The sequence below is a fragment of the Dipodomys ordii genome, unplaced genomic scaffold (assembly GCF_000151885.1).
Source record: "Dipodomys ordii isolate 6190 unplaced genomic scaffold, Dord_2.0 Scaffold43, whole genome shotgun sequence".
Classification (NCBI taxonomy): Eukaryota; Metazoa; Chordata; class Mammalia; order Rodentia; family Heteromyidae; genus Dipodomys; species Dipodomys ordii.
The window spans coordinates 15427066-15446466 of NW_012267259.1; positions in this window are offsets into that span (position 1 = coordinate 15427066).

The window sequence follows — 19401 nt, forward strand, 5'->3', positions numbered from 1 at the left end:
AACATCATAGAAAGTATAAATTTATAATTTAATTATTTCATACATACTATTATTATAGTAAATGTGTAATTTGTAAATTTTTACCACATAGGAGTCTAATGATAAATAGAAGAATGGTAAATACAGATAGTAAATATAGGAATCATAAATTTATAAAGTCTTAGGCAGAAAAATCTGTCAAGAGCTAAAAATGCCTTACAGCAACACAACATGGATAAGAAAGAGTTCGAATAATGAAATCTTATTAAGGCATTCATAATAGATTTCAAGCACGCTTTTGAATTGAATTACCATTTGGAAACATGCCATTCCAGTCATACCAAATGCATAATTTTTACTTTCACTTAAACTATGTAAATACTTGACAGTGAAGTCTAAATCAGTAGCAGAAATTAGTGTGCATTTTTTTGAGCCTTTGACATTTATTTCTCTTCTGAAGTATATTTATGCCTATTATTTATCATTTAACAGTGAAACAAAGTTCAATATGTGGGGCAAAGTAAATTAAAATGTTGATCTTTAAGAAAATAGTTTTATTTTTGGTGGTATTAGTATTCTCTTATTTTCTCAATATGAATTTAAAGTAGTCAAGCACAAAAATGTTTAGAAGGCAACTAAACATCTACTAATATCACTATTGAATTTATGGAGATAAATGAATAATTTTGGAAATCAGGTAGAGAGTCAAATTTGTAAACTTTCTGTTTTTTTCTTCCTTGTGTTAGATAATTTGCAGTTTTGTTGGTATATTTTTTTCCTAACCAGATCTCTTATGCTTAGGGATAGTCTTTATGGCAACTAGAAGAGAGGTAGAAAAACAATTTGTGTGCATTGAAACATTCATATATACTATACTATTATTTATGAGAATTTCATGCTGGATAAATCAAGCTTTTGAAAATTGTGTTATCCTAAAATAAGCTAAAACCATTGCATAAGAGAACAGGCACTAAGCACCTTTTTATCTAGATTGAAAAAAATTTAGAAAGAAAGACAGAGACAGAAAGAAAGAAAGCCAAAGCTCCACCAGCTAAAACACCAGAAAGCTGTGCTTGAACTGGGCGGAGTGAAGTCAAGGGGAAAGGGTAGATGCATAAAGAGGAGAAGCTGGGAGATGCAGTGAAGAATTCGAAGTATGTCCTACAAGATTAGGACGGGGAGGGAAGGGTGGCCGCTGAGGGTGGGGAGAATGCTGATGGGTGACATTGGCCGAGATGCACTATGTTCATAAACTGCTTTGTTAAATGGCAACTTTGTAACAGTACCTAAAGATACATTTTTTTTAAATGAAAAAGTGCATAACACAAAAATGTAAATGTTCTGCTGGATTTATGGGCCCGGCTCTGCAAGTGCCAGCCAGCGCATCTCTTCCCACATGTTGACTTTCTGCGTCTTGACCCTGTCCCTGTCTCCTGGGACAGCTCTCTCTCCTTGCTGCCACAGCTTGCCTTTCTCGTTATCCTCCTGTTTTCCCCATGCTTCCCATCGGCTCTCCAGAGCCCAAGAGGTAGAAGCTATTTATTATTAGTCCAGTTCAGTGCCCCATCAGGAATGAGATCACTTTATTCCAATCTAGACTGTTGGCTGCCAAGCCCAGGGATGGAATGGAGCTCTCCTGTTAATGCCAGCGGGCAGTATCCCGTGGTGGAGAAGCACGTGTGTGGGGTAGGATAGTCGGTCTACTGCAGCAGCCTTTGTAACATGGAAACTTGAAATTCTTAAGAGGAACACAATGTCTTATTTCACTTGTTTGTTGTTGGAATGATGTGGAGTAGATAAAATATATAATATACATTACGTATCATATATATGATATATAATATAATTATATAATTATGTATATTATGTAATTATATGATGTAGTTATGCAGATTACATAATGTATGTACATAATGTCATATATTTTATATATAAAATAATTACATATGATATATATTGAATCTATTTCTGGTTCTGGACACTGGGACATTCAAGACTGAGGTGGCATATCTGGTGAAGGCACTCTTATAACACAGAGGTGTCATGTGATGAGAGCGAAAGAGGAACATAGAAACCACTCATCTTTTTTTTTCTTTAAATCCGTCCTGGGGCTTGAACTCTGGGTCTGGGCGCTGTCCCTCAGCTCTTCAGCTCTATCTCTTGAGCCACAGTGCCACACTTCCAGTTTTCTAGTGGCTTATTGGAGATGAGAGTCTCACAGACTTTTCTGCCCGGGCTGGCTTTGAACCATGATCCTCAGATCCCATCCTTTAAATAGGAACCACTCTTGAAATATCTAACCCACAGGCTGTTGTTTCTTGGAGGGTTTAATTTTTCAAGCTCTAAATATATTTTGGATATTAGGCCCTTGTCTGGTGTATTGCTTGCAAAGCCTTTTCCCATTCTGTGGGCTTTCTGTTTAGTCTTCAGCTATGCCTTTTGCCATGCAGAAGCTTTCCCTTTTTGCAGATGACATGATCTTGTACTTAAAGGACCCTGTAGACTCCTCCCCCAACCTACTAGAGTGGATTGAAAACTTTGGCAAAGAAGCAAGGTGTAAAATAAGCCTATATAAAGCAACAGCCAACAAGAAGATAGAGACTGAAATCAGGAAAGCAACCGCATTTATAATAGCCTTAAAAAGTATCTAGGAATTAACCGGAGATGTGAAGGACCTCTATATTAAAAACTTTAGAAAATCTGAAAAAAGAAATTGAAGAAGGTTTAAGGAAATGGAAAAACCTTCCATGCTTATTAATTGGAAGAATTAGCAGTATGAAAATGCCAGTACTACCCAAAGCAATTTACAAATACATCAAAATCCCAACAACATTTTTCAGTGAGATAGAGAATTCAATCCAAAACTTCATATGGAATAACAAAAGGTCCTGAGTAGCAACAACAATCCTTAGCAGAAAGAACATTATTGGAGGAATAACAATACCAAACTTTAAACTCCCTTCCAATGCCATCATAATGCAAACTATGTGCTAGCTTTGATTAAAAATACAGTGATTTTAGTTAACCGTGGCACAGATGTGTATGTTTGCCTATGCAGTTATTTTTCTCAATTTTCAAGGTATCTATATGTTACCTTTTGATATCTTTTTAATTGTTATTATAAAGGTGATGCATGAAGGAGTCAGGTCAAGATTACATTTCTTCCCTAATTCTCTCCTAGTTTTTCCCTCCCATCCCCACCTTTAAGTTATATGGTTCATTTCCAACATAGTGTCTAGTGAGTACCACAGCTGCATTTGTCCATCCTTTGTCCCTCCATACCTTTTGGTGTCTTACAAACCTACTGGGACCAATGGCTGCAAAGAATGTCACTGGTATCTGTAATTCCACAGCACTGCACGAGGTTACGGGTATCCAACCTGCCCATGCTCTGTTTTACTGTGTGTTTGTAGTATGATGTTAGTAGATGTTCTCTCATTCTTTTTTCTAATATGATCATATCAAAAATCATTCTCTTAAACTTTTCACATTGATTTTTAGAGGTTCGCTCTTCTGAGGATTGTTTCCTATAGGTATTTGCAGAAGTATTTCAAAAAAGACATGTACATGTTGCTCAGGAAAGGGCCAACCCAAAGGTGCTTATTGGGATCTAGCTGGAAGTCCTTGGGCCAGGAAGGCAGCCGGTTCCAGGGTGGGTGATGTGAACCCTGTCTGCTGTGAAGATCTCTTAGGGTTTCAGGGCTCATGTCCATGTGTGGAATTTACAAATCAGTTTCATTCGTGTCCTTAGTCTCTGCTCAGGGCATTGCTTTAGTCTACCTCGGTGGTCCTGCCTTTGGCTGCCTATGGAGCTGTTTCTTGATGGCTGTTCCAGCAGCTGGAAGCAATTCCCTAAATGCTTTCTCCAAAAACTCCCTCTGTTCCTGGCCTGCTCTGTGTTTTCTGGGGCCTCCAAACTCCCTCAGTGCACAATCATGCAGTGTCCTAATTTGCTCAAGTTACCATAGCAGAACACCACTGAGTGTCTCACGCAGTGAAAGTTTATCTTCCACCCTAAGGGGCCAGGTATCTGAGATGAAGGCGGTGGCCAGGTAGAGTTCATTCCCAGTGCTCTGCCCTTGTCATGGGTAGCAGCTCTCAGGAAAACTCCACCTGCAGGACTTCATCTAGCCCTCATAACCTTCTAATACTGTCAAATCTTGAGGTTATACTTTCAATGCATAATAATACACTTTCCTTTCTCTCTGGGGGCTACTGCCTGTCATCAATGCCTCTTCATCTCCACTCCAACACCAACTCATTTAGGCCCCAGTGTGGAAAGCTCAGTATTCCTTGTGAGTCACATGCATTATTAAGGAAAGTGTCACTCAATGCTGTTGCCACTTCCGCCTGAATGACTTCAGCTCATCTTGCTGCTCCCTGACCTATGGGAAAACAAGTCTAGAGAAATGGGTCTGGGATTCTCCTGACAGCTCTTACTGGTAGAATCTGTATTTAATAGAAAGGGTCACCCCACGAGGCTCATCTGCCACATAGTTGGTTCCCTGTGCAACAGTGTCAGGGGGAGGGAGATGTAGGCTTTTGAGAAGTGGCTGGATCATCAATGGGTCGCCAGCCTGGTGGATTAATCATTGGATGGCCTTATTGGGAAGTGGTGGAGACTTGTGAAGGTGGGGACGAGTTGGAGGACATTTGGAGTCATGGTGGCCATGTCCTTGAGAGCTGTCTCTTCTTCTGGCTCCTTCCTTGCTCCCTGTCTCCAGACTGCCAGGAGGTAGGCAGCCTCCTCCACGGCTCACCAGCCATGCTATCTCTTCATGTTATCTCCAGAGCAGGGGAGCAGGCTGGCTATGGACTTAAACTTCTGAAACAGTGAGCCAAAGTACGTCTTTTCTCTTGTTAGGTTGTTTCTGTAGGGTACTTTCTCACAGGAAACACAAGGTGGAACACAAGGTCTATACGGATATTTAAGATGTATACACACATATTGATTTACTGAGTAAGTTGCAGGCTACTCAGGAGACAGTGTTGAAAGATACTCCGTAGAGGGCTACAAGTCCATTGGACCAGTCTATCTGTAATCACAGTCCCCTTTGTGTCTTGGCTGAGGCCAGTGCCCACACCACACTGATTAGCTCAAATAGTAATATAGTGATGGGTCCAATTTTTAAATATCTCTTCTAGGAAACATCCCAGGCTCCAAAAGAAAACAGCCAATCCAAATACAGAAGGTCCATTAACTCCATTTAACTCCATTTCGGCTCACCGACGGACTAGGTGTGTAAAAACTAAAGCAATCCTGATACTGAAATCCCATCAGTGAGTGCCCTGAGAACCACAGGTGATGGGCAGAGGCAAGGAGAGTTGGAAACCAAACATTTCCACAGTGTTGTATATTCTCATCAGCATAAGGGGGGGGGGCGGAATATTTGCATTGTGTTAATAGCCAAAGGCTACGAATCTGGGCTTTGTGTAGGGATCAGGGTGAAGTGAGACAGAATACCAGTCCTCTTTCCATGACTGATGATGAGCTACCGTGCTTCAAATAAATGCTAAATATGTAATCAGTTCTTACCATCCATTCTCCTTTGGCTGTGGCACTTCATTCCTGCTTTCGGGTGATACACAAGAAAAGACAAAGTTATTATTCATTCCTTAAAAATATTTTTAATATACTAGGAAGGTGTTTGGCTGTATCTGAAGCTTGGCAATTATGTTTAGGCAGCATATAGATACAAGCACCAAAGATGGATGTAACTGGAAATGAGGTCAACGTATTTCATGTTTTTTTTTTCAAATTTCTCAATTATTGATGGTTAAATATAAGCCTATACTTTGCTCAATCTGTGCCATAAAGGATGATATTTTCTCTTATATACTACACAACTTAAATTGCTTCATTCATAGGCACTCCCAACTACCACATTTTAGTGCCATTATCTGCGAGACTGTAAGAAGTCTCACAGGAAGGAATGTGGAGCTTGGGACCCCTGCTGTCACCGCATCCTGTGTAGTAGAAAGGTCAAAATATGGCCACTGGAGTGAGCCAAAGACAGAGTTAATAGTGAGTCAATGGAAGCACTCAGCTAGAAGTGTTTTTCAAAGATAGAGTACTGAGATTTGTTCATTTGAAGGCAACACGGAATCAGGATATTTTTATTTGACAAGCAGTGACACATCTAGTTATGTTATTTCCAGACTGAAAACAATGAAAGGAAAAAGAAAAGGGAGGTGCAGGACAGGTAAGGAAGATCCAGAGAGATAGTCCTTTGCCAAAAGGCCAAATGTTTCTCGTTCAGAGAGAGGAGAGGGCAGGGGGAAGGGAAGGCAGGGATTCAGAACGCGGTGGAGGTGAGGCCGGGTTAGGGACTGCATGTTCTCAGCTCCCATCAGTGCTCCTCTCCTGAGTGACATGGATTGTGGCATTGCTTAAATTCGTTCATTTTTGTTTCTGGTTCAACCTTAATTTCTGAGCTTGAACTTTGCACACTTTCTTTTTTCCTGTGGCTTGAATGTCACTGTCGTTTTTGTTTGGCACTGACACAGATTCTTTGCTTCGGTCACTGTATCTCCTGGAAGTGTTCTAACACCTCCTCATGCAACCTATACCCCTCGAATCTGGAAAGCACTCAAGCAGAATTCCCCCAATCACTTTACCATAGCCTGCTATACATATCTTTTCCTCATTTGATCTTCATAATTAAATTCAGGAATTCGAATATTTGTTAGAAATGCTGTTGGATTAAGAAAAATTAAACTGTGCAAAAAAAAAAATCAATGAAGAGTTTACCATGCAGTAAGAATGACTCAAGAAATGAAGGTTTAAAAAAGTGCGTAATTCATACCTCTTAAAAACCCAGTGAATAAATGACTTATTCCAGTCTATAGTGTATTTTCTTGATCCTTGAGTAGGAGGTGTGCAGATAGGATAGACAGGAAAGGAAAGAAATTCATTGAGATCATGAAGATGTTTGGAGAGAGTCTCCTGCAACCTGTTTTATAAATGCTGTGTTCCATAGTGAGAACCACCAGATATGTCTAAGTAAAAGAGAAGGAGAAGGGAGGAAGGCTCAGCAATGTACAAGATGGAATGGAATTCTTCTGTGTGTACTCTGAGCATCTGTGGAACTACCACAAAGAAACTTCTCTGCATGCTAATAAACGTTTTTCAAAAAGCTTAACTGTACTAAAAGATAAATGTTGCAAAATTGTAATGCTTTGTATTCCAAATATTACCCCTATATAACAAAAAAAATTGGAAACACTATTTAGGTTCTATGAAATTGGAAATAATGACATTTGCTTTATAAGTATTAATTTGGGGATAATTTTTTAGAAAAAAAACTGGATTTTTTGTATTGAGATGTTGGTTTCAGAGAAGTGTCTTATTATAATAAAATACATTATAAGTTTGCCTCTAACTGTTGATTGTGAATTACAGTGAACTCTTCTAAAAAGCAAAACAGTTTTCTATAGCTTTGAAATTGTCTTCCTTTATTCTTTATCCTTCTTCTCTCCTTTCTTCTCTTAGTTTTTCTTGTCATCTTCCTCTTGCTCAGTTACTTCCTTCTCTTCCTCCCCTTCCTTCCCTTTCTTATTTTTGGCACAGGGTCTCACTGTGTGGCCTTGGCTGACTTCAAACTTACGATCCTTCTGCCTCAGCTACCCAAGTGCTGGTATTGCAGACATGTACTACCCCATTACACTTACTTTTAAAGACATTTTTACACGTTACCATGTGCATATGAAAAGCAGTGGCTTTTCTTCATAATTAAAATAATTCATTGAGAAATAGGTTTTATAAATTCAAGGAACAACATGTGTATACATTTCATAATGCTTAGCACAAACAACATATAAACAATTTATATATGATATAGTATAATATAAATTTCAACAACAGTACCAAGTGGTAATTGTGAACTATGAGCACTCAGACATGTTCATGGTTGACCATTTCCCTCAGGAACTCCATTAAGACCTGTTTATTTGTTTTCATCGCCAAAGTACAGGAATCTAGACAATTATAACTACAGAAAATGTATGCCTTAAATTCTAAGGAAAACAATATATTATTTCACTTTTTTACTTCTTTTTTGTATATTTTGATAAATGTTCCAAACTTATATTATGATACTTAATAGTATACTTTTTCTTACATTTCCTAATTTTCCTCTGATCCAAATTCTAAACACTCATCTCTTCTGCCTTCCATTCATTGTTTGAGACCTCATGGGTTGATGTAGCCCACGAAAAGATGGCGTGCTACCATGGCCAGTGTCTCCAGCACGCACTCACCACGGCAGATCAGTTCTTGACATGTAGTATGGGAATGCAGAAAAGTTACAGTGAGAATTACATGCTAAGTTAAATGAATAAACCTCAAGGGTCTGGCACGTAGTGTGTGCACGTGTTTGTTGGTTCTATAGTACTTCAAGAGTTGAGTATCTTTACGCCAAAGGCAGTTCTGGTAGAAGTTTCTTTTCGTCCCTAAGGCTCACCAGTGTTTACCCCAACCACACAACAAAAGCCATGCCTCTCCCTGAGAAACAAGAATGGTGATTGGGGCATGAGAGCTATTAGGTTTTCCAGAAACTGCCAGTGAGACTGTCCGAGGAGTTTTCTCCTTTCTGAGAAGTAGGCCAGCACAATACTGCGGGCAGACCTTTCATTTTCTTCTGATGATCCCAGAAATTGCCCTGTCCCTAGCTCTACAGCCATCACCACTTTATTCTACTCAAGGCTTCAATTTTGTCTCTGATTGACTGCAGGTTAAACATACACTTGTAGATTGTTCTCCATTATATCCTTATTGGTTGGTGAAAGTGCCGCTGTGATTTTTCTCTTGACTTTTGTAGTTTTGGTCCTGTGAATTTTGACATATCTCAAGAAGATATTTTACTATTTCTGTAAGCTCATTTTTCTTAGGAAGTGGCAGGTTTTTTTGTTTGTTTGTTTCCTTAATTGCCTGTTTGTATATGTGTTCCCAAATATACTTTGGGAGGAATGATTTTGAAGCCTCAATTTTATGATAAAAAGTTCTAGAAAGCCTACCTCTACACAAATATAGCTCTACACAAGGTTGGTATACCCAGTATTCATTAATAGCTACTGTGTCACATAGATAAATACTCAGAGGACATGCTAACTTGTCCATAGTTAGTTTCGGAGATTGTGTCAGAATATTTTTTGTGTGTACCAGTCCTGAGGCTTGAACTCAGGGCCTGGGTGCAGTCCCTGAGTTTCTTTTGCTCAAAGCTGGCACTCTACCATTTGAGCCACATCTCCACTCTGACTTTTTGAATAGTTTAATAGAGTCTCATGGGCTTTTCCTTCCCAGGCTGGCTTCTAACTACGGTCCTTAGATCTCAGAGTGCTAAGTAGCTAGGATTACAGGTGTGAGCCACTGACACCCAGCAAGAATCAAATGTCAAATGAGTTTAATTGTTATTATAGTTTTTCTGTTGTCAAGAATTAAACTTTAATGACAAGGTAAAAGAAAACAATGGAAAGAGGTGAACCATTTAGTACAATCTCTTTTATAAAAACAAAAACAACAATGTCTTGAGCTCAAAGACTAAAACTATGAAAATCTCTATCCAGATTCGTCTTATCTGTCATAAAGTGAACATTCATTAAATACACATCACCTACCAACACCAGATCCAGACTGTACTGTAGAATTTCCTTTTCACTGTTCTGAGCTCACTACTGACGGAGAGTGGGCACTCCATACAAATGAACCACTGCAAGACAGGACTGCAGTCCTGCCTGGCTCCATCTGTAGAAAAAAATTCACAATGCGGAATTTCTACTGAACATGCACGGACTGTCACCATGCTGTAAAATGGAAAAATGAGAAATTGCATCCAGATTATTCTGGACACTTGCCCAAATCTTGGATCTGTTTCTATCCTATGCCATTAAAACAGCACACAAAGGAGGGGAAAGGGATACTATTTAAAAATAGTTATTTTTCATTTAATGAAATATTTTGAGATGAATGTAAATGAGTAAAACCATGAAATACTTTTGATAATTTGAAACACCATGTTAGATTTTCTATTCAACTGAAACCAGATCTCATCATTTCCAAATTGGGTGCCTTCTCAAATAGGCAGTAAGTGAATGTACGTATTGCAGATTTCTGTTGCAGATTTTCCAGGTAACTCATATGTCATGTAAATGGTATCAGAATCCATTTGGCTCTTAGCCACTGTGAGTAGAGATGTGACCTTGGGAAGGCAAAGTCTGTTAGTGCTCTTTCCTTAATTTCTCATTAATTAATTTCCTTAATTTCCTCAGCTCTCACCTTTGTCCCGTGACCTTTGATTTAATGTACCTACCTCTATCATCCATACAGAGCAAAGCTTCTCTTTACCTGAACTGAGGGTGTGAGGTCTTCTTATTCTGATTAGCTTTGAGGAGTTCCTGACCCAGCAAAGGTGTTGCGCAGAGACAAAGCAAGCTCAATGGTTTTCACAGAATTCAGAGTTGCTTCCCAGGAATGTGAGCACCAACTGTTCCTCACACAGAGCAGCAGGGCCAGAGACACGGCCTGTTGCATGGTTACTCACTTTGGTTCCTAGAAAGATTTTACTTGAAAAGATGATTGCAGAAAAGATGGGTCCTCTGGCATGCTGGCCGACCGCTCCACCTCCAGCTCCTGTGGTTCCAGTGAATATACTGTGAGGACACAAAGTCCCACTGACTATAAAATGTATATTTAAAGTAAAAAATTTTTTTGAGAAGCATAACAATAAATCACACTGATGAAAAAGCCATCAACAAGGTTCTAATCATTGATGATATATTTTCATACTTTGTTTTTATGCTTCAAAGAAATAGCAAACATAAGTCAATGTTTCTTAGGTACCTAATTTAGTGAAAAGTTACTCTTGCACATGTCTAATGATAATGCTATATAAAATTTAAATTTTCAATGTTGTAGTCGTTTATATTATTTTAAATTTATGTTTAAAGTTTATACATTAAGAAATGCATCCTTTTATAAAGTGTCCTATACTAATAAATTACTCAGGAATTATTATTATTCAGGTTAGTTATTTCATCCAATAATATTGAGGTTATAAGAGAACCTTCTATTTCTACAATACAAGTTAGAATATATACCTAAGGATAAATTTATATGTGTGTGTTTATATGTATATATACATATATTTATATGTATCTATTTGTACATATTTATACATATATACAAATATGTATATATGTATACATATATAGATATATTTATATATACATATTTTATATATGTATGTATATATATTTATATACATATATTTTAATATATGTATATATAAGTATATACATATATGTGTATATACATGCATATATATGTATAAAAATATACATATATTTTATATATGTATATATAAGTATATACATATATATTTATCCTTAGATATAGACATATATGTGTATATATCCTTAGGTGTGTATATATATATATATATGTGTGTGTATATATGGATATGTATGCACATAAATTTCAGTGTATGTGTATATGTATGCATATATATATAATCCCCAATATTGAGATGTTTATTTTAACTTTTCAAAATCAACTGAATAGCAAGAACATAAATTCATGATCTATTTCCCCACATTTGTGTGCATGCTTATGTACCCTTCTTGGTGTTTGAGTCTCTGAGCTTCTTTGCTCAAGGCTAGCCTTCTACCAGTTGAGCCACACCTTTATTTCCTGCTTCTTTGGTCGTTAATTGAAGATAACAGGCTTCAAACCTCAATCCTCAGATCCCATTTTAATGAATAGAAATAAGCCACCAGTGCCCAGCTAATTCCCTACTTAAAAAAATAAAAAAAACAGTTGATACAAAATTATTACATCTTGTTTATCTATTTTAAATTGAATTTAGTGTCTCTAGAAGATAGTGAGACGTGTGCAAAAGATTCCCTCAATTTATGTTATTTTAGTCATAGATTCATGAAGACCAGTTATTCATATGGAAATAAAAATAGTTTAAAATACAAGTTTCATCCAGGAACTGGTAGCCCATGCTTGTAATCCTAGCTACTCAGAAGGTTAAATCTGAGGTTCAAGGTTACAATCCAGTACAAACAGAAAAGTCCAAAAGACATTTCTCTCCAATTAATCAGCAAAAAGCCAGAGGTGAATGTTTGGCTCAAGTGCTAGAGCACTAACTCTTGAGCAAAGACAGCCACGTGAGGGCACCGCATCTGGAGTTCAAGCTTCAGTACTCGTAAGAAATAGGTAAAAATAAAGAAGACCTTCAAATCATATCTCTTCAGTTATTAATCTTGTAGTACTTAAAATGGCCTCAACTGATAAATACCATTTATTCAATTAACATACATTATTTCCAAAAAAGGCACAAAGACTCATATACTGTACCCTTAGGGGATGTTAGTTGTGCATTACTAGAAATAACTTAACAGAAGAAAGTGGGAGTTGTTTAAAGTAGTTGAATACTGTCATGAGTTCTGAATTTCTGAATGGGAAATACTTACATTGTAGAATTTTGCATAATTTTTTCACACTTACCTTGAATGGTTCATATGCCCTTCCAGCAAAAGACAAACTTACTATCCTGAAGAATAACATTGCGCGTCATTTTCTGACATAAAATGAAACAGATTTAAATATTTTATTGTAGTCTTTTGGCAAAACTAGCTGTAGCCATTAAAAGCATGTTTTCCAAATTTCCTTTATACTACATAGGGCTGATGAATGCCCTCCCCTTGATCATGTCATTAGCTTACATACCTTTAGTGTGGTATCATTTTGGTCACAAGTTAGCACAATGTTTACCATGTTCCCAGTGCTGCTTCTAAGGAAGAACAAAGAAACTAGGCTAGATTATAATAGTAGCAATGATCTATGGATTTCTGTATTGCAGTAGCCACACAGCCTTAGACCTTGGAAAATAAAATTCAGAGTATTTATTTATTTAGTTGAGAATTGATTGCCAAGGAATACTTCTGAAGATGCTGTCAAAACACACAAGTTACGCTGTGTGTGTGTGTGTGTGTGTGTGTATTTGTGTGTGTGTGTGTGTGTGTGTGTGTGTGTGTATTTGTGTCCTGGTTGGTCCTGGGACTTGAACTCAAGGTCCTGGTAATGTCCTGAGATTTTGTGCTCAAAGCTAATGCTCTACCACTTAAACCAAAGCTCTACTCTGCTTTTTGATGGTTAATTGGAGATAAGAGTCTCCTGGACTTTTCTGGCCCAGGCTGGCTTGGAACTGCAGTGCTCAGATTTCAGCCTCCTAAGTCACCTGATCACAGGTGTGAGCCACTGGCATTCCTCAGTTATACTCTTTTTTTCGACCAGGTAGCTGGACATTTCCACCAAGAATATGGCAGTCAACGTGCAGAGATCCAAGAGACTCTTAAACACACACACATCTGTGAATTGAGAATTCAGGTAGCTGTATTATGACTACATGTCTTAGAAGAATGTTTCCTCCCTCCCCAGTCTTTTTTTATAGAGCTAATCACACACCAGCACAACTGAGAAAACGGAAAAGATGAGTGATGTGGATCTATAATCCTAATTCTTACTTTGTTTAGAGAAAACTACTGCCTGTGGAAAGATTAATATACTGCCTTTGTTGAAAATGAACAGTAGGAGCTGCACGAATTGCAACATTGTTTACATGAGAGCATAGTATCACAAAGCTATTGATTTTAACTTTGTGGATATCACAGACAGTGGAAAACAGTGTTCTGAGTGTCACTTTAACAGTTAAGAGCAGTATTTCTTTGTTCTTCATCTGCAAGCTCCAATTCCAATAAAAGCTCTTGCTGGAATATTTTATGATGTGATAACGTAGGGTTTGTCAGGGGCCATGGAAGAAATACTCAAAAGATGTGTTTTCCTTTCTCTCTTTCTTTTTTTCTTTTTTCTTTGGGGGGGGGAGTGTCTCTCTGTCTTCAAGGCTAGCTGTGTCATTTATTAACTCTGCTTACTGTGTTTCCACTGAGACCAGTGGAGGTAACTAAGGAAGGGTTAAGAGTCTTCAGTAAGAATGAGAGTTGACTTTCACACTCATGGTTGGATAAATGCCAGCCAGCACAGCTACAAAATCATCTTGCTATTATAATTATACCAAGATCACAAGAGATCATAAGGTAGAACTTTCCAAACCTTTGAGGTATGGTACATATTCCATTGTATAAACACAGAAGCACAAACAATGCTAAAATCTCCTCTTTGGTAAATGCTTGACATTAGAAAGAATTTTACATGGCACTGCCTTATTTAATCCCTACTGGAAATTTATATTGGGTGCCCTCCTCCAGCAAGTGAGCAGAGGAGCAGACAAGCAAGGCCATTTCACAGGAACACATCTTTGGTACTAGGATAACTATCTTTCAGAAATACTGTCAGCTCTCGATAGATATTTTGAAGAGTCCTAAATGAGCATGGTAGATCATCTTTCGTGTTGTGGTTTCTTTTTCTGTTATGAAGTTTATCAAAGTAGTTTATAAAATAAAATGGGACATATATAAAATAAACAACATGCTGAGTCTCTGTCTCAGTATAGATGTGTGTGTGAGTTAAAATGATCACTGTAATAATGCCAATTAAAATTTCTGTCAGCTCCTGTAGTTATTTTCCTTCCAAGGAGAATGGTCCATTTCTGCCTCACACACAGAGCTCTGGAGAACATGGCTGATGCCTAAAGTTAAATAAGGTATATTTTTTGCCTTTTAATTTCAAGGAAATTAGGCAGAATTTTAAATGTTTTTGGTCGTGTATAATTTTCCAAGCTGGTCTTGTTCCATAAGTCCAAATTAAACCCACTGAAGCTCTTTCAAAGGCCTCTACATGGTAATTTATATTTTAAAAATTTAGTGTACATAATTATGCTTGAGAAGAGCCAGGCATGCTATTTCCTGGAATTATAGACAATTTCAAATATTCTCCTTTAATTTCTTCCTAATTTCCTTGTCTTCTCTTTCTCTATTCATTGTTTAGATATTGGCCTGGTCCAGTATCTATCCTTAACCTTAGGACTGCCTTATTTTTCTCAAAACTTAAATTATGTAATTATCTTCCTGTACTTAAACAGCATCTGGTACACTTGTCATTCAGTCCTAAATGGCCCGCCCAGGTCGTTGTTGGAACTGACCTGCCGAATTCCACACTTTGTCTTTGTGCCATGTTGAAAATCAAGTATATATTGTCTGTCTACATCGCTGTTTAATTATATGGTGTTCCTTCTTTCATGTTTCTGTCCTTTACTCAATACCTACCTACTGCCTGGATGACTGTAGCTTTATATTGTCTTGGATTTTAGTGGGTCAGATCTTCCCAACTTGTTTCTGGGGGGTTCCATTGGGGTTGCTGTGATCATCCCACCACCGAGCTCCACAGCAGCCTTCAAACTTGATCATCACTTATCAGAGCATACAGCACTTTTCCTGCATCATCCCCTTACCTCTGCATCTCATGTCAGTTTCTAGAAGAATTCATTAAGTTGAAAAAAATGTATTTACATCCTACAGTATTTAAAGCATGAAGACTGTATACACTTCCATTTACTTAAACTCTTGTGCTTTTTTCCAAGATGCCTATGTAGATTCTAGCATAGAAATCTATATATCTGTCTCTAGCTTTTTAATCCAAGTAGTTTAGGGGACTGTTTTACATTTTGGTGTTATTTTCCCTTTTAAATTAGCAATCTTTGTTTTTTTTTGTGTGTGTGTGTGTGTGTATTATTTCTAGTGTATATATGTAAGAAATATATTTCTGTGTATATGCATGTATATATACATGTTATATATATGTTTTATATATGTATATAATACATATAAGGTATATAATATACAATATATTTTATCCATACATTATAATTTATATGTATATAATGCATGTGCATATGTATTATTTATGCATATAAAAATATATTAATTTGTGGTATGTACCTATATTAGAAATAAAGTGCTTTGAGCATATTTGTGAAGTTAAACTTTATAATGATAAATCACTTGTTAGGTCTTAAACCTGTAATCTATAGTTTATCTTGTAGGATTTTGTGAATAGAGAAAATTGTTCCCTTTGCTGTCCATCTTGCCACCACTTAACTTTCTTTTGCTTATTTTGCTGGTCCCACTTCCAGTACGGCGGTTAAGAAGGCTGAGGAGGAGGCCATGTTTGCCTTGCTTTCAATAGCGTGGTGGATGGAGTCTGCATGGCCTCCCTGTGTACAATGATCTGTAGGCTTCTGTGGGGCTGTTGGTGGGATTGACGGAGTTTCTTCTAATTGTAGCTGAATAGACATAGATTTTTTTTATAATTCTTTTTCTGCATCTTTAGGGGTCTAATTCTGGTTTTGATATAGTCTTTTCATGTGGCAAATTACATTCATTTGTCTTATATGCTGAACCAGCTCTGCATTCCTGAAATAAACTCATAATTGGTTATTACATATTATTTTTTGTCTATGGACTGTATTTGGTAATGTTTAACAGAGAAATTTTGCTTCTGTATTCATGAGGGATATTTATTTATAGCTTTATGTTTCTCTAAAAAATTGTCTTTTCTGTGGCCTACACAACTAGAAACATCAATAAATGGCTTAGGAGATATTCCTCTCTTCTACTTGTGTTCAGTGAACGTGGAATTCATCAATGCAATCATCAGTTACTGATTTCTCTTTGTTAGAAAAAAGTATGTTTTTGTTTTTTGGTTGTTGTGGGGTTTGAACTCAAGGCCTGGGCTCTGTCCCTGAGCTCTCTTGCTCAAGGCTAGCTAGCACTCTACCACTTTGAGCCATGGCACCATTTCTGGTTTTCTGGTGAGTAATTAGAGATGAGTTTCACAGACTTTCCTGTCCAGGCTGGCTTCGAACTGCAATCCTCAGACCTCTGGCTCCTGAGTATCTAGGATTACAGGCATCTTTCAATGGGAGATCAATGCTCTAAAGTCAGAGATTTTAATGGCTACTTAAAGATCACATCATGGAGCTGGTTACAGAGTAAGTGTCAGGAGACAGGTGGAAACTGATGGGACTTTAAGAAGCAGAACAAAGATGGAAGGGCTAACGTTGGGACCGCAGATTGAATTTGAGGCTGAGTGTATTTGCACAGCCACACTGTAGATTACAGATTGTGGCAGAGATACTAGTTTCTTTATAAGGCTAGACTATGACTTGTGAACTCTGTCTTGGAAATTTATTACTGCAGAACCAAAGATTCCAACATAATTAGGAAGAAAAAGTGGGCAAGGCTGGTGTCAACAGTCTGGTAGAAATTTATAGGCCCTGAAAACCCTGTTGTCATTAAATTAGCCATAGCATTTGTTGCTTAAGAAACAAGAACAGCCAGATGCTGGTGGCTCACACCTGTAATCCTCCCTACTCAGGAAGCTGAGATTTGAGGATCACGGTTCAAAGCCAGCCCAGGTAGGAAAGTCCATGAGACTCTTCTCTCCAATTAACCACCAGAAAACCAAAAGTAGCACTGTGGCTCAAAGTAGTAAGGTACTCACATTGAGCAAAAGAACCCAGGGGCAGGGCCCACACCCTGAGTTCAAGCCCCATGAATAACAACAAAACAACAAAAAACAAAAACCTTAAGAGATTTTGATAAAAGTCTTGTTCCTCTTATTGATTAACAAACCAATGATCCCAACTTTAGGTAGAGAAAATTTTCATTTATTACCAAATGCCATTAAATTTCAACATGCCTCCAGTAGACCTTTAGCAGTATATAGACTTTACCATCTTGGCTATTCAGCTCATCTACCTGTGCTTATTTGTCCTCTTCAGAATTACTGGAGCTGTGTCCCCAAAATGGGTTGATGCTCATTACTTTTCTTTTTAACTTTATATTTCATCATCTTTGACTCATGTATGTATACATTCAACCACCTTCAAAAGTCTTGGCAAAATGGTGTGATATAATAAACAAAATTCAGTTTACAGCCAAGCTGTTTGAAACCCATGAGTGAGACTTTCATTTCTCCTTCCTCCTATCAAACAGTGCCTGAATAAATTGTTCAATTAATATTTATGCTGCACGCCTCGCTGCTCGTATTTAAATGAAGAACAATCCCTTCAGAATTTTATTCTCAGGTGAACACAACACAATTGCTGTTGTGCTGCCGGAGAGATCCACAGGGATCTGAGTATACATGGAAGAGCACATGGGTGTGAGGTACTTTCATTATTTCCACGCCTCAGTGCAGACACAGCGGCAAAAGCAGTAGATTTTCACCAGCCCTGTTTCACTGGATCCAACTGCTCATCTAGTCGGCAGTTACATTCCACCAGCGTTGAAGCAAGCACACAAGGGTAATGGAAGACGGTGATTAGATGCCATTTTTACCCTGAAATTACTCTCCTAAAGGATTAATAACTTAATTTGTGTTTTAGGAACTTGTTATTACTTTAAAGTCATTTTGGCTAAGATTTGAAAATTATTTGAAACAAATGAATCACAGCATTCTGCTTAAGCACAGAAAGCAATAAAATGTAAGCTTATTGCACAGAATCAGAGCGGCTTGATACTGCTTGCTTAATTCTTCATTACTCTGTATTTCTTGTTGGTGCTGCTGGAATTGTACAATATTGCTTTTAGATACTACCATGCACTCAATAACAAAGATATCTTCAGGCACTCGACAGATTCCCTACCACTCACATTTCATGCTGCCACTTTTTGCTTGTATAAATATGAACTGTGAGTTTGTTCGTGGTGGGGGGAGGGGAGCAATTTTACTGGGGTTTAAACTCAAGGTTTGCACTCCCTACTCTGGTGCAGTACTGCTGAGCCACAGCAGGAGTCCTAGTTTTCACTGGTTATTTTTAGGATAGCATCTTGCTTACTTGGAAGCTACAATGAGCTACTGTTCCGTTTCTCATTCTGAGGATCACAGCTGCAAGCCACCACATCCAGCTTCTTTGGAGATGGACTCTGGACTTTGTTGATCAAGCTGGCCTTGTACTGCGATCCTCCCAATTTCATCCTTTCATGTATCTTGGGAGTAACAGGAATGCATCACTGCACCAAGCTATGGGTTGAGAAAGGCTCTCACAGACATTATTTTTTAACTGGGCTAGCCTTTAACTGCAATCTTCCCACTCCCCAAAGTAACTATGGTTATAGTTGTGAGCCTGTCTTATCTGGAGCTTTATTATTATTTTAGAGAGACACATTTGTAAAATGCTTAAAAAATTCCAAGTAAAATAGAGTTTTCTTATCTGTCTTATTTACGTAGCAAACATGGAGCTAATTATTTTTAAATACTTTTCTGTGATTTTTTTTTCCAGAACAGTTATTAACAACGTGAATGCCCTAGGTTATCACGGCGATGTTCAGGGGTATATGTGGCTGAACATGTAAGATGGGAGCAGGGGTAGAATTATGTTTAATTATACTAATGTGAGCAATTGTGTGATTCTGAACTGAGGTTTTTTTTCCCCCAAAGCATGGAAATCAGGTTGAGTT